The sequence below is a fragment of the Zootoca vivipara genome, chromosome 8, assembly GCF_965207765.1.
Source record: "Zootoca vivipara chromosome 8, rZooViv2.hap1.1, whole genome shotgun sequence".
Classification (NCBI taxonomy): Eukaryota; Metazoa; Chordata; class Lepidosauria; order Squamata; family Lacertidae; genus Zootoca; species Zootoca vivipara.
Window position 1 is genome coordinate 69,256,597 of NC_142591.1, and position 11,996 is coordinate 69,268,592.

The window sequence follows — 11,996 nt, forward strand, 5'->3', positions numbered from 1 at the left end:
CTCTCTATATATATATATATATATATATATATATATATACACACACACACACACACACACACACAAATATTGTGAATATTTTTTTAAGCAAAGTCTTCATCATGCAAGACTGGTTGTAATTTTCTAAAGCAACAACAGTAACCAACCCAAAATCAAAAATGCATCCAGATAATGTTGACAGAATGGTTTTCAAAAACTATAACTTCTGTAATAAAATCTAATTGCATGGATACCCAGCCTTAGTCCTTAGAACTAGCAATTAGCAACATGTGTTTAATATTTCAAAGTAAAACCATAACCGCTGCTAATTAGTTAGCCACATTTTGACAGTTTGGTGCTAATAAACCTGAATAATCTGTTTTCTTTGGATGCTAGAAAGATTTGAATATTGTCTCATTAAGATATCATATTTTTGGTTCGAGGCAATAATATGTAACTGGGAACTAATATGTAACTGGAAATCTTTCACAAACATACTGCATGGCAGATTCTATGCTACTTAGCTGAGATCCACAGTGTGCCCTTTCCTATATTTCAAACATATCTATCCTATTTAGAGCCTGACATCAACCCAAAAATGTCTCACACATAAAGGATATTTCCTGATTTGACACCCCTCCCATCTTCCCTTCAGCATGGAAGAGAATGAAGCTAAGCTGAAACAATTCATAGGGATAGTTCACATATAAAATCCTCATCACATGAAAGCTAATTAATGGCACAAGCTTTTATGTGCTGCAGTCTACTTCTATCAGATGCATGAAGTGTTATCCTGAGTTACAGGTACCGTACATATGCGGGTGGTGCTGTGGGTTAAACCACAGAACCTAGGGCTTGGCGATCAGAAGGTCGGCGGTTCAAATCCCTGCAACAGGGTAAGCTCCCGTTGCTCAGTCCCAGCTCCTGCCAACCTAGCAGTTTGAAAGCGCGTCAAAGTGCAAGTAGATAAATAGGGTTTACCTCCAGTGGGAAGGTAAACAGCGTTTCTGTGTGCTGCTCTTGTTCGCCAGAAGCAGCTCAGTCATGCTGGCCACATGACCCAGAAGCTGTACGCCTGCTCCCTCGGCCAATAGAGCGAGATGAGTGCCGCAACCCCAGAGTTGGTCACAACTGGACCTAATGGTCAGGGGTCCCTTTACCTTTACGTTTTACGATGTAAAGAGGGATAATATACAAGGCAAAGGAAAGTGAAATGCAGAAAGCACAAACAGTGAGAAATGATATTAATAACAGCTGCAATTCAAAGAGTAGCTGGTGATAGCACAGATGATAGGAGACCAAGAAAGGGGAGACCCAAGGGACCCCATTTTGTCTCATACACCAGGCATTAGCTAGAGACTCCATCGACTCCACCCAATATGCCAGCAAGTTTGGAAAACTCAGCAATGGCCAGAGGATTGGAGAAGATCAGTCTACATCCCAATTCCAAAGAAGGGCAGTGCCAAAGAATGCTGCAACTACCGCACAATTGCGCTCATTTCACACGCTAGCAAGGTTATGCTTAAAATTCTACAAGGCAGGCTTAGGCAGTATGTGGACCGAGAACTCCCAGAAGTGCAAGCTGGATTTCGAAAGGGCAGAGGAACCAGAGACCAAATAGCAAACATGCGCTGGATTATGGAGAAAGCTAGAGAGTTCCAGAAAAACGTCTACTTCTGCTTCATTGACTATGCAAAAGCCTTTGACTGTGTCGACCACAGCAAACTATGGCAAGTTCTTAAAGAAATGGGAGTGCCTGATCACCTCATCTGTCTCCTGAGAAATCTCTATGTGGGACAAGAAGCTACAGTTAGAACTGGATATGGAACAACTGATTGGTTCAAAATTGGGAAAGGAGTACGACAAGGTTGTATATTGTCTCCCTGCTTATTTAACTTATATGCAGAATTCATCATGCGAAAGGCTGGACTAGATGAATCCCAAGCCGGAATTAAGATTGCTGGAAGAAATATCAACAACCTCAGATATGCAGATGACACAACCTTGATGGCAGAAAGCGAGGAGGAATTAAAGAACCTTTTAATGAGGGTGAAAGAGGAGAGCGCAAAATATGGTCTGAAGCTCAACATCAAAAAAACCAAGATCATGGCCACTGGTCCCATCACCTCCTGGCAAATAGAAGGGGAAGAAATGGAGGCAGTGAGAGATTTTACTTTCTTGGGCTCCTTGATCACTGCAGATGGTGACAGCAGTCACGAAATTAAAAGACGCCTGCTTCTTGGGAGAAAAGCAATGACAAACCTAGACAGCATCTTAAAAAGCAGAGACATCACCTTGCCGACAAAGGTCCGTATAGTTAAAGCTATGGTTTTCCCAGTAGTGATGTATGGAAGTGAGAGTTGGACCATAAAGAAGGCTGATCGCCGAAGAATTGATGCTTTTGAATTATGGTGCTGGAGGAGACTCTTGAGAGTCCCATGGACTGCAAGAAGATCAAACCTATCCATTCTTAAGGAAATCAGCCCTGAGTGCTCCCTGGAAGGACAGATCGTGAAGCTGAGGCTCCAATACTTTGGCCACCTCATGAGAAGAGAAGAATCCTTGGAAAAGACCCTGATGTTGGGAAAGATTGAGGGCACTAGGAGAAGGGGACGACAGAGGACAAGATGGTTGGACAGTGTTCTCGAAGCTACGAACATGAGTTTGACCAAACTGCGGGAGGCAGTGCAAGACAGGAGTGCCTGGCGTGCTCTGGTCCATGGGGTCACGAAGAGTCGGACACGACTAAACGACTAAACAACAACCATCGACTTTAGCTTTTTGCCTCAGGAATCAGCCTTTTGCAATCAAAGCATAACTTTGGTCTCCTCAGCAACCTTTTAACCCAGCTTGAATGGAGAAAAGCATAAGCTGTAGACTTTTCTGTCACTTTTTAAACCTTCCTTACTCATTCCTCCATGTACGTCAAAAATTGCAATGGTCAGCGGAAGCTGACTTGAGGCTGCTAAAATCCTACCCCCATCTTGTGACCATTTTAGACCTTGCCTTCTTTGCCTCTGTCCTACTTCCCTAAAAATTGTACGGACCAGCAAAATAAGCTAGAAAACCCCCAGACATGCTGTCATCTCAGATGAAATAAAAGAGTATGTTGCTATAAATCGTCATGGTAACATAGCTGCCAAGTTTTCCCTTTTCTCATGAGGAAGCCTATTCAGCATAAGGGAAAATCCCTTTAAAAAAGGGATAACTTGGCAGCTATGCATGGTAAGTGTGTTGTGTAAAATACTACAGCTCCCTTTGGGGAAAGCCATGACTATTTAAAATGGTACTACAGTATAACGCTTTAAATTTATGATGTGAATGTGGTAAGGGCAGGGCTGCCTTAAGCATATGCGGCGCCGGGGTGCAAAGATCTTCCCGGCACCACCCTGGTTGCCCAGTCCCAGGCGCGCAGGAGGGCAGAGCCAGCTGGCCACCTCAGCGTCTTGCTGGCTCGGTCACCCCTGAACTCGTGGTGCAGAGCCCCCACAGCAGAAGAGCCTGCCGCGGCGCTCTGACCGATGGCCAGGCTCTTCCCTGGACTCAACTCTTAGGCCCCAGACTCTCGGCCTGGCACCCCTGAGAGTCCGGTCCCCAGATGCCCACACCCCTAGCACCTATGGGTAAGACGGCCCTGGGTGAAGGCCATGTACAAAACAATTGATTACAGAGTAATTGCGGTGTGCATGCATGTGTGAACCAGGATTGAGGCTTGTTGGTTTGAATCTGAGATACTAATGGAATAACTTCAGGCTATGCAGCATCTGGCTCCGTGTTTTTTTTTTATTCTTATGAACAATCCCAGAAGATTTCAGATACAGTATGGTGATACATCAAAAGGAAAGATAAAGCTTTCAGGAAAGAGGGCATATGGTCTTGGACGGTAGCAATTATAAAGTAGCAAAGCCACCCACTCAGTGCTAAAAATGATCGTGCAAACTGAGCAGCAAAGTAAGCAGACGGTCTGAAAACACAGTGTGTAAATTCTTTTCTAGAAAGAAAATATTGGGGATATTTCCCTTCCTCATTAAAAACAGTAGCACTGTGCTCTAGCGAGTTCAGACAGGGGACTTTCTCAGCAGAACCTGGAGAACGAGGGCCCCTCCAGACATCCATAATGCTTTTGGCTCATGATAGTATTGAGAGAGTTATACACACTCCTGCATTCAACACCATTTGTGCCTGCAAAGATTTCAGGCCACCATACTGCTTTGTTTCCAATCAGTTCACATCTTGCAACTTCCTGCTGAAATTCCTCTTAACTGCTTATACCACAAATGTTCTGGTTTGTCTTTTTGTGTGTGTTCTATGGGGCAAGAAATGGCCCTCCAAGGACACATTCACACCATACATAGTGCTAATTTGGGGGCTTCCGGTTGGAGGAATGGCGGACTGAGATATGGGCGCCTCTGCCCACAGAGATAATGATGCAGTGATGAGAGGTGACCAGGTTGTAAGTTGTCAGCCCTTGTTTAAAGGTGAATATTTACGACACCTGTTGAATCTCTGTTGGAAGAGTATCGGCAGGATTGGGCCAGAGAAACTAAAGGCTCGGTTTCTTGTCAATGTCAAATGAACCTCATCAACTTGGAAGACAACTAGGAAGGAACTCAGTGTGGGATATCGGGTGCAAGCATCTTTCATCATCCCTCTGACATTTCCCTCTACCCTGCCCCCTGATCACTGAGAGAGGTCATCCAACAACATTCTTCTCCTATGTACTTTCTCTGAGACACATCCTGTGTACAGAACCCTCTGCTAGATAAGTTCAACAAACATTCATGCCACTGGGCTGCACAGGCATTAAGCCATAATAATCTCATAGAGCCTGCCATAGATATACTCACCATCTAGCTGAGCAAAACTAAACATAAAACAAAAATTCAATATATTGCACAGGCACACCACTTTATCTCCCACCTAGTGCATAAAACAATCTCTTCTCTGTCCCATATAATGCATCTTCTCTTATACCTCTCCTCACATCTAGACTAAAAAATGTGAAACATACAGTAGTACCGTGCCATCATTGTAAGACATTCACAAATTTACAGTCCCTCCTTACGGTGGTGCCGGTCTTAGAGGTGTGTGTGCCTGGCCATTCTTACTTTTGCAAAAAGAGAGAGAGATGGAATGGTAGAGGTTCGTTGTCTCTGTATTTTCCAATTGATTAAGATGTATGAAATTCACCGAGGTAGGATCAGAATGCTAGCATTCCAAGCAAGTAACTGCTGAGTTATGAACAGTTTCAAAAAGTACCGACAGCTCATCATTAGCTTGTACATGCCAAATATGATGATTTATATCCTGCTGCTTTCGAACTGAGACCAAGCAAGGAAGTTGCTAATCAGCATGGAAATAGCAGAGAACAAAAGGCATGGGCAGAATATTGAATTACTGTATACAGTTGGGGTTGGTCAGAATAAACAAGCTTCTGCCATGCATTTGCCAACTTGGGTTTATTGTGGCCTCTTGAAAATCACCATGTGTGGGTTTTCTTCCCAGTTGTCTGTACACGAGAAGTTCTTCACATGTAGTGCTGTTTTGCTAGGGATTATATTCAGTTCACATTTCAAGGTGAAACCTCCCTAATGAACACTTCCTCTTTGATGCTGTGAGCTAGTTTGAAAATGGTTTACCATGAGAAAGTGGCATTTAGACAAATGGCGGTGAGCCCACTGTGTTTCCTTTTTGCTAAATGGAGGCAGAAAACACTCATATAAGATGGGACCCAAGGAAGTTAATGAACAAATTCATTAAAAGCCCATAAACCAACCATGTAGGCTTTATCCTTGCATCGACCACAAAGCAGAGAGAGGTTGCATTTGAAATGCCCGTCATGTGTGGGTGGCTTGCAGAATAAGAAATCTGCCTTTGTCTGTGGTCTTTTAAAAAATGGTGATATAAGCAAGCAAGCATGACCTATTGTGGCATCATTACTGCCACTGCTAAATGCTATGATTGCCCTATGAGGTTATTGAGGTCAACTGCCTGGGGTGTTACTTTGGCATCGAGGTCCTTTTAAGGGTGTAATAATCATAACTCCTTAGTAAGTTTGGGAAACCGAAGAATAACTGTGGGGAAATTCATATGCTGTTATTAGGGAGATAAATGCACACTGTGATTGGGCCATAGTATGAGTACGGAGCTTTTAATCATACAATTTTGTCTCAGCATTTTCATAAACTCTCCAGCAGAAACGTGGAAGAATTTGTATGTGTGTGTTTGTGTGTGTGTATGAGAGATGATATAATAGCAAAAAGAAAAGTACTGTGTTGTTTTTGATATGCATTTTTTTTCAAGGTGAGACTTTGCTATTATTATTGTTGCTATTATTCATCATGCACCCTTCATCCTATGGTCCCAGGGTGGGTGACAACAATTAAAACACAATGTTAAGAACAGTTTAAAGCAACTTACAAACACAGAAATAAGGTGGGTCCTAAAATACGCCTCAGACATCAAAAGCCAGGGTAAAGGGGTGTACTGAAGTTGAAAGACAACTTGATTTCAAGTCTCCACTATCCTCAGGATTAAAACTGCTCTGAATGTCTGCAGAAATGTGGTTTTCCACTTCTCTGAGAACTCCCCCGAAAGGTAATGCTGCAGGGCTTATGCAGCCCGAAAAGGAAATTAATGAGGCTCAATATTCAGCACACTCTGGAGGCTGACCAGTCAGAGCTCTTGGACGAAGGTGGTGAAGGAGACATGGCGCCCAGCACTTCCAGGGAAAAGGGCACAAAACCTCTAACAGCCCTGAGGAGGAGAGGGATTCAGTGCAATCTATTGCCAAAATAAAACAGGCTTTAGCGAGTGACTGGACTGCTGCTCTGCAGCCACCTGAAACTAAAATCAAGATGTTACCTGATTGCATAGCTGATGTAACACAACCAGCAAGTGAAGCGCTTAATGTTAGCTTGGCCACTCAATCTGAACAGCAATTACTCAAAATGACATGGGAATATCTGGAATGAAAGATTGAGGATCAGTCTAATAGAGATAGACCAAAAAGTTTTTGTCTACGCGGGATTCCAGAACAGGAGGAAATAGAGGACATGATTGCTTTTATTTTGAGTATAGACCCCTCCCTCGCCACTCACTTCCATTGGCATTGAACAAGCTCACAGAGTAGGCAAACCCCAAACAAGGGCTTTGGGACATACTGTACCTAGGGATGTTGTTGTGCATTTCAAAAGATATCAGATCAAAAATTCAATCTTCAATGCCCTACGCAACTTCTGTGATCTTAAAAAAGCAAATCCTTGATTATTTGGGCATTCCTGGACCTGTTCCTAGAGACCTAGGCCTGTCGTAGATCATTCAAATGCTCCACTGCTCCACTAATAGCTGCAGTAATTTGTTACCAGTGGGCCTTCCCATTTAAGATAGTAGTGCAAGTAAATTGTGAATACCTTGTAGCCTGTGATGTTCAACAAATTGAAAATATACTGCATAGTCTTGAAATTGCCATCCCAGAATTGGGATCAAGTGGAAGGTCTATCCCCCACCCCCTCCTCAGCATGGATGGCTTAAAAGGAGAAAAAGAGGTGGCAATGCTTGTTAATATTATGCATTTCAAGCATTTATGGGAAGTAAACCTAAGACTTGCAGACATTCAACTTCAATTCAAAGCCTTCAGGCTCTTCTTATTTGATTCTCAAGGAAGAAGAGGGTGTGGAGAACTAAAATAATCCCCCGCCCAGCCCTTTGTTAATCTCCTGATGCTACAGGGTAAAGTTCTCCACAGCTTACCCTGACATGAGTCTGAGCAGTCATTTTTACCATGGGGAAAATGGTTATGTTTTTATTTACGTGTTCCTATAATTCTTGTTATTCTCTCATGGCGAGAGACATTTATGCAATGCAGCTGTTTTACCTGGCACCTATCACGCATTCAACACTCACACCAAGGCTCACTTCATGCATATTTAGCTACTTCCTATGTCTGAGTGCTCCCTGGAAGGACAGATCGTGAAGCTGAGGCTCCAATACTTTGGCCACCTCATGAGAAGAGAAGAATCCTTGGAAAACAGCCTGATGTTGGGAAAGATTGAGGGCACTAGGAGAAGGGGACGACAGAGGACAAGATGGTTGGACAGTGTTCTCGAAGCTACGAACATGAGTTTGACCAAACTGCGGGAGGCGGTGCAAGACAGGAGTGCCTGGCGTGCTATGGTCCATGGGGTCACGAAGAGTCGGACACGACTAAACGACTAAACAACAACAACAAAAATGTCTATAGCATCAACTGCCTTAAAGGTTATCTCTCTCAATGCCAAGGGAGTGGGCTCAGTTGTTAAATGTTCTAGGCTAGAATCCATCTTTAAAAAAGAACACCCTGATACAATCCTTGTTCAGGAAATGCACCAGAAAAAAAGGCAAAACTAATACTCACTTTTTGAAGGCCAAAGGCTAGGTGATCAATTTTGTTCTCCAGTGAAATCTAACCAACCCCGCTCTCAGGAGGCGTGGCTTAGAAAAATTTGGAACACCTAATGCAGTGAAGGAGAGTCCTTAGAGGCAATTCAAAAATAGACCGTTTTCATTTGATATGACATAAATTCCTTTCTTTTGTCAACTCAAATGCAGAACCCACCAGGTCTCCAATTCCCCAGGTTACTACGTGGAGATGTTGTGTAGAAGATTAGCCTTCTTTCTTAATCTTCTCCCTGTACATTCTATTTATGATCACTATGTAAAGCTACGCTGCCTGTTTTTGTTATGTCCTGATTTCTCCCTCCCCTTTTCTTGAATTGTTGTGTGTTACGTTTCATTATTGTCTCCTTCGTTGTGAAAATTCTCTATGCAACACATGCTTCTTCGCTCATTACAAAATATCAATAGAGATTTCTTTTTTAAAAAAACAAAACAAAGAGCTAGGGTAAAAAGGTATATATTCAGCATTTGCCAAAAGCTGTATAATGAACCTTTGTGGGGAATGTTCCCCAAATTAGGGGCCGCCACAGGAAATTCGCTCTCCTGCCCCTTTCAATGCCTCTGAGGGTGCTGGAATGACTCCCTCTGCTGATATTAACACCCATGAGGGTCTGTAGGAAAGAAGGCACTCTTTCAAGTATTCTGAATTGTTTAGGACTTTAAACAGGGTGACCACCTTAAATTGCATCCAGGAACTGACTAGTAGCCAATGCAGCTGTTTTTTGTTTTGTTTTTTTTGTTTTTAATAAGCTTATGTGAGATATAAATGGAATCCCAGCCAGTAATCTAGCTGCTGCATTTTGCCCCAGTAAAGGTTTCCTGTTGTCTTTGTCCATGGAGTTTTCTTGGCAGGGATACTAGAGTGGCTTGCCAGTTCCTTCTCCAGGTGGATCACGTTTAGTCAAAACTCTCCGCCTTATTAAACAGAGGATTATAGATATAGAAAGACAGAAGGATTTAAGTAAAGTACCTCACTTTCTAATCGAGGAGGAAAGGAGATACTTGGCCCGCCCAGCCAGATATTTATTCCACCTGGAAATACCCTCTCATAGAAGAGCATTCACTTTGGCCCGTAACCGCATCATGCCTTCAACAGTTCTCCAGGGGAAGAAACAAACGGATCCCTTTATGTGAGAGATTCTGCCTGTGCGGATCAGGAGAAGTGGAATCTATCGGCCATATACTTCTGCGATGCTGCTTCTAAGAGGAGGTGCGAAGTGAGCTTATCCACACTATACTGGCAGAGCTACCTGGACGCTCGGATAATTTCTATATAGAGTGGCTTTTTTCCTACGCTAACCCTAATGTGTCAGTGAAGGTTGCCAAATTCTGTGCTAGAGCCATAAAAATTCGGTCCAATCTAATTAGCAGTGTCCAAATATCCTCAGAACATCTTCAGGACTAGCTAAAGAGGATCCAGTGATATTAACTGCTGCAGTCTACCTCCCTAAGTAGTAATACTCCTTTTAATTAGTTTTCTTTTAACCAATTGTTAAAACTTATACTTATTGTCTATTTTTAGATATTCTTGTTTTCTTTTATTGTTTTTATGTATTGCATATTTATGTGTGCTGGTCAAGAACCATAATAATAAATCAAATCAAACTCTCCACTATGACCTGTCCATCTTGGGTGGCCCTGCATGGCATAGCTCATAGCTTCTCTGAGTTATTCAAGCCCCTTCGCCACGACAAGGCATTGATCCATGAAGGGGACGACAGAGGACGAGAGATGGTTGGACAGTGTTCTCGAAGCTACGAACATGAGTTTGACCAAACTGCGGGAGGCAGTGCAAGACAGGAGTGCCTGGTGTGCTATGGTCCATGGGGTCACGAAGAGTCGGACATGACTAAACGACTAAACAACAACAACAACAAAGGTTTCCTGGTCATCTTCATGGACAACCCCACATAGAATGCATTGCAATAGTCCAATCTGGAAGTTACCAGAGCATTGAGAGTACAGTGACCAAGTCAATGCTGTTCAAAAGGGACTGTGGCTTCTGAACCAGCTGGAAAAAGGCCACTAAAGTCACCTGACTCTCCAGTGACATCCAGAAGCACACCCAAGCTATGGACCTGCTCTTTCCAGGGGAATGCGGATTCATCCAAGTCAGGCTGTCTTCCTACCAGCTGGAAGTGAGAGCGCGTGACACACAGCGCCTGCCTTTTCAGGATTCAGCTTCAGTTTACTGGCCCACATCCATTTGTTCACTGCCTCCAAGCACTAGCCTAACAACACCTCAATCATCTTAACTGATTCCGATGGAATGGGTGTCATCTGCATATTGATGGCTCTTCACATCTTCAACTCACAGCTCCCAGAGGTTTCATACAGCCTGCTCCCTGTGGGATAGCTGTTGAGCAGAGGGATTGATCCTGTAGGGGATGGGTGCTGCTTCACAAGCAGCTTCCCTGCAGGTAAAGGAGCACCAAGGAGAATTTAAATGAACCATTGGTAAGTATCAATGGGACACGAGTGGCTCTGTGGTCTAAACCACGGAGCTTCTTGGGCTTGCTGATCAGAAGGTCGGCAGTTCAAATCTCCACAACAGGCTGAGCTCCCATTGCTCTGTCCCAGCTCCTACTAACCTAGCAGTTCGAAAGCACACCAGTGCAAGTAGATAAATAGGTACTGCTGTGGCGGGAAGGTAAACAGTGTTTCCATGCACTCTGGTTTCCGTCACGGTGTTCCATTGCATCAGAAGCAGTTTAGTCATGCTGGCCACATGACTCACTGTGGACAAATACTGTCTGTGGACAAATACTGGTTCCCTCGGCCTGAAAAACAAGATGAGCACCACGGCCCCATAGTCACCTTTGACTGGACTTAACCGTCCAAGGGTCCTTTCCCTTTCCCTTTTTTTTTACCTATCAAGGGCTAGTAGCAGAATGTAGAGCAGTATGGCTCTGAATACCAGTTGTTCAAAGTGGAGAGAGTGCAGCAGCTAGACTGGTGATTGGGAGTGGCTGCCGAGACCACGTTAACACCGGTCCTGAAAGACCTACTATGGCTCCCAGTATGTTTCTGAGCACAATTCAAAGTGTTGGTGCTGACCTTTAAAGCCCTAAATGGCCTTAGTCCAGTATACCTGAAGGACCGTCGCCACCCCCCATCATTCAGCCTGGACACTGAGGTCCAGCTCTGAGGGCCTTCTGGCGGTTCCCTCACTGCGAGAAGTGAGGTTACAGGGAACCAGGCAGAGGGCCTTCTTGGTGGTAGCTCCCGCCCTCTGGAACACCCTCCCATCAGATGGAGAAAAAGAACCATCTCACTTTTAGAAGACATCTGAAGGCAGCCCTGTTTAGGGGAATTTTTAATGTTTGATTTTTTATTCTGTTTAATATTCCATTGGAAGCTGCCCGGAGTGTCTGGGGAAACCCAGCCAGATGGGTGGAGTAAATAATAATAATAATAATAATAATAATAATAATAATAATAATAATAATTGTAGCATTCAAGTCCTGCCTTTAGGCTTCCTGGGGGCATCTGGCTGGCCATGGCAGGTTTCTGGATTAGAGGAGTATTTGGCCTGATCCAGCATATTTTTCTTATGCTTGTGGTACCTAAGTGTAGCACTG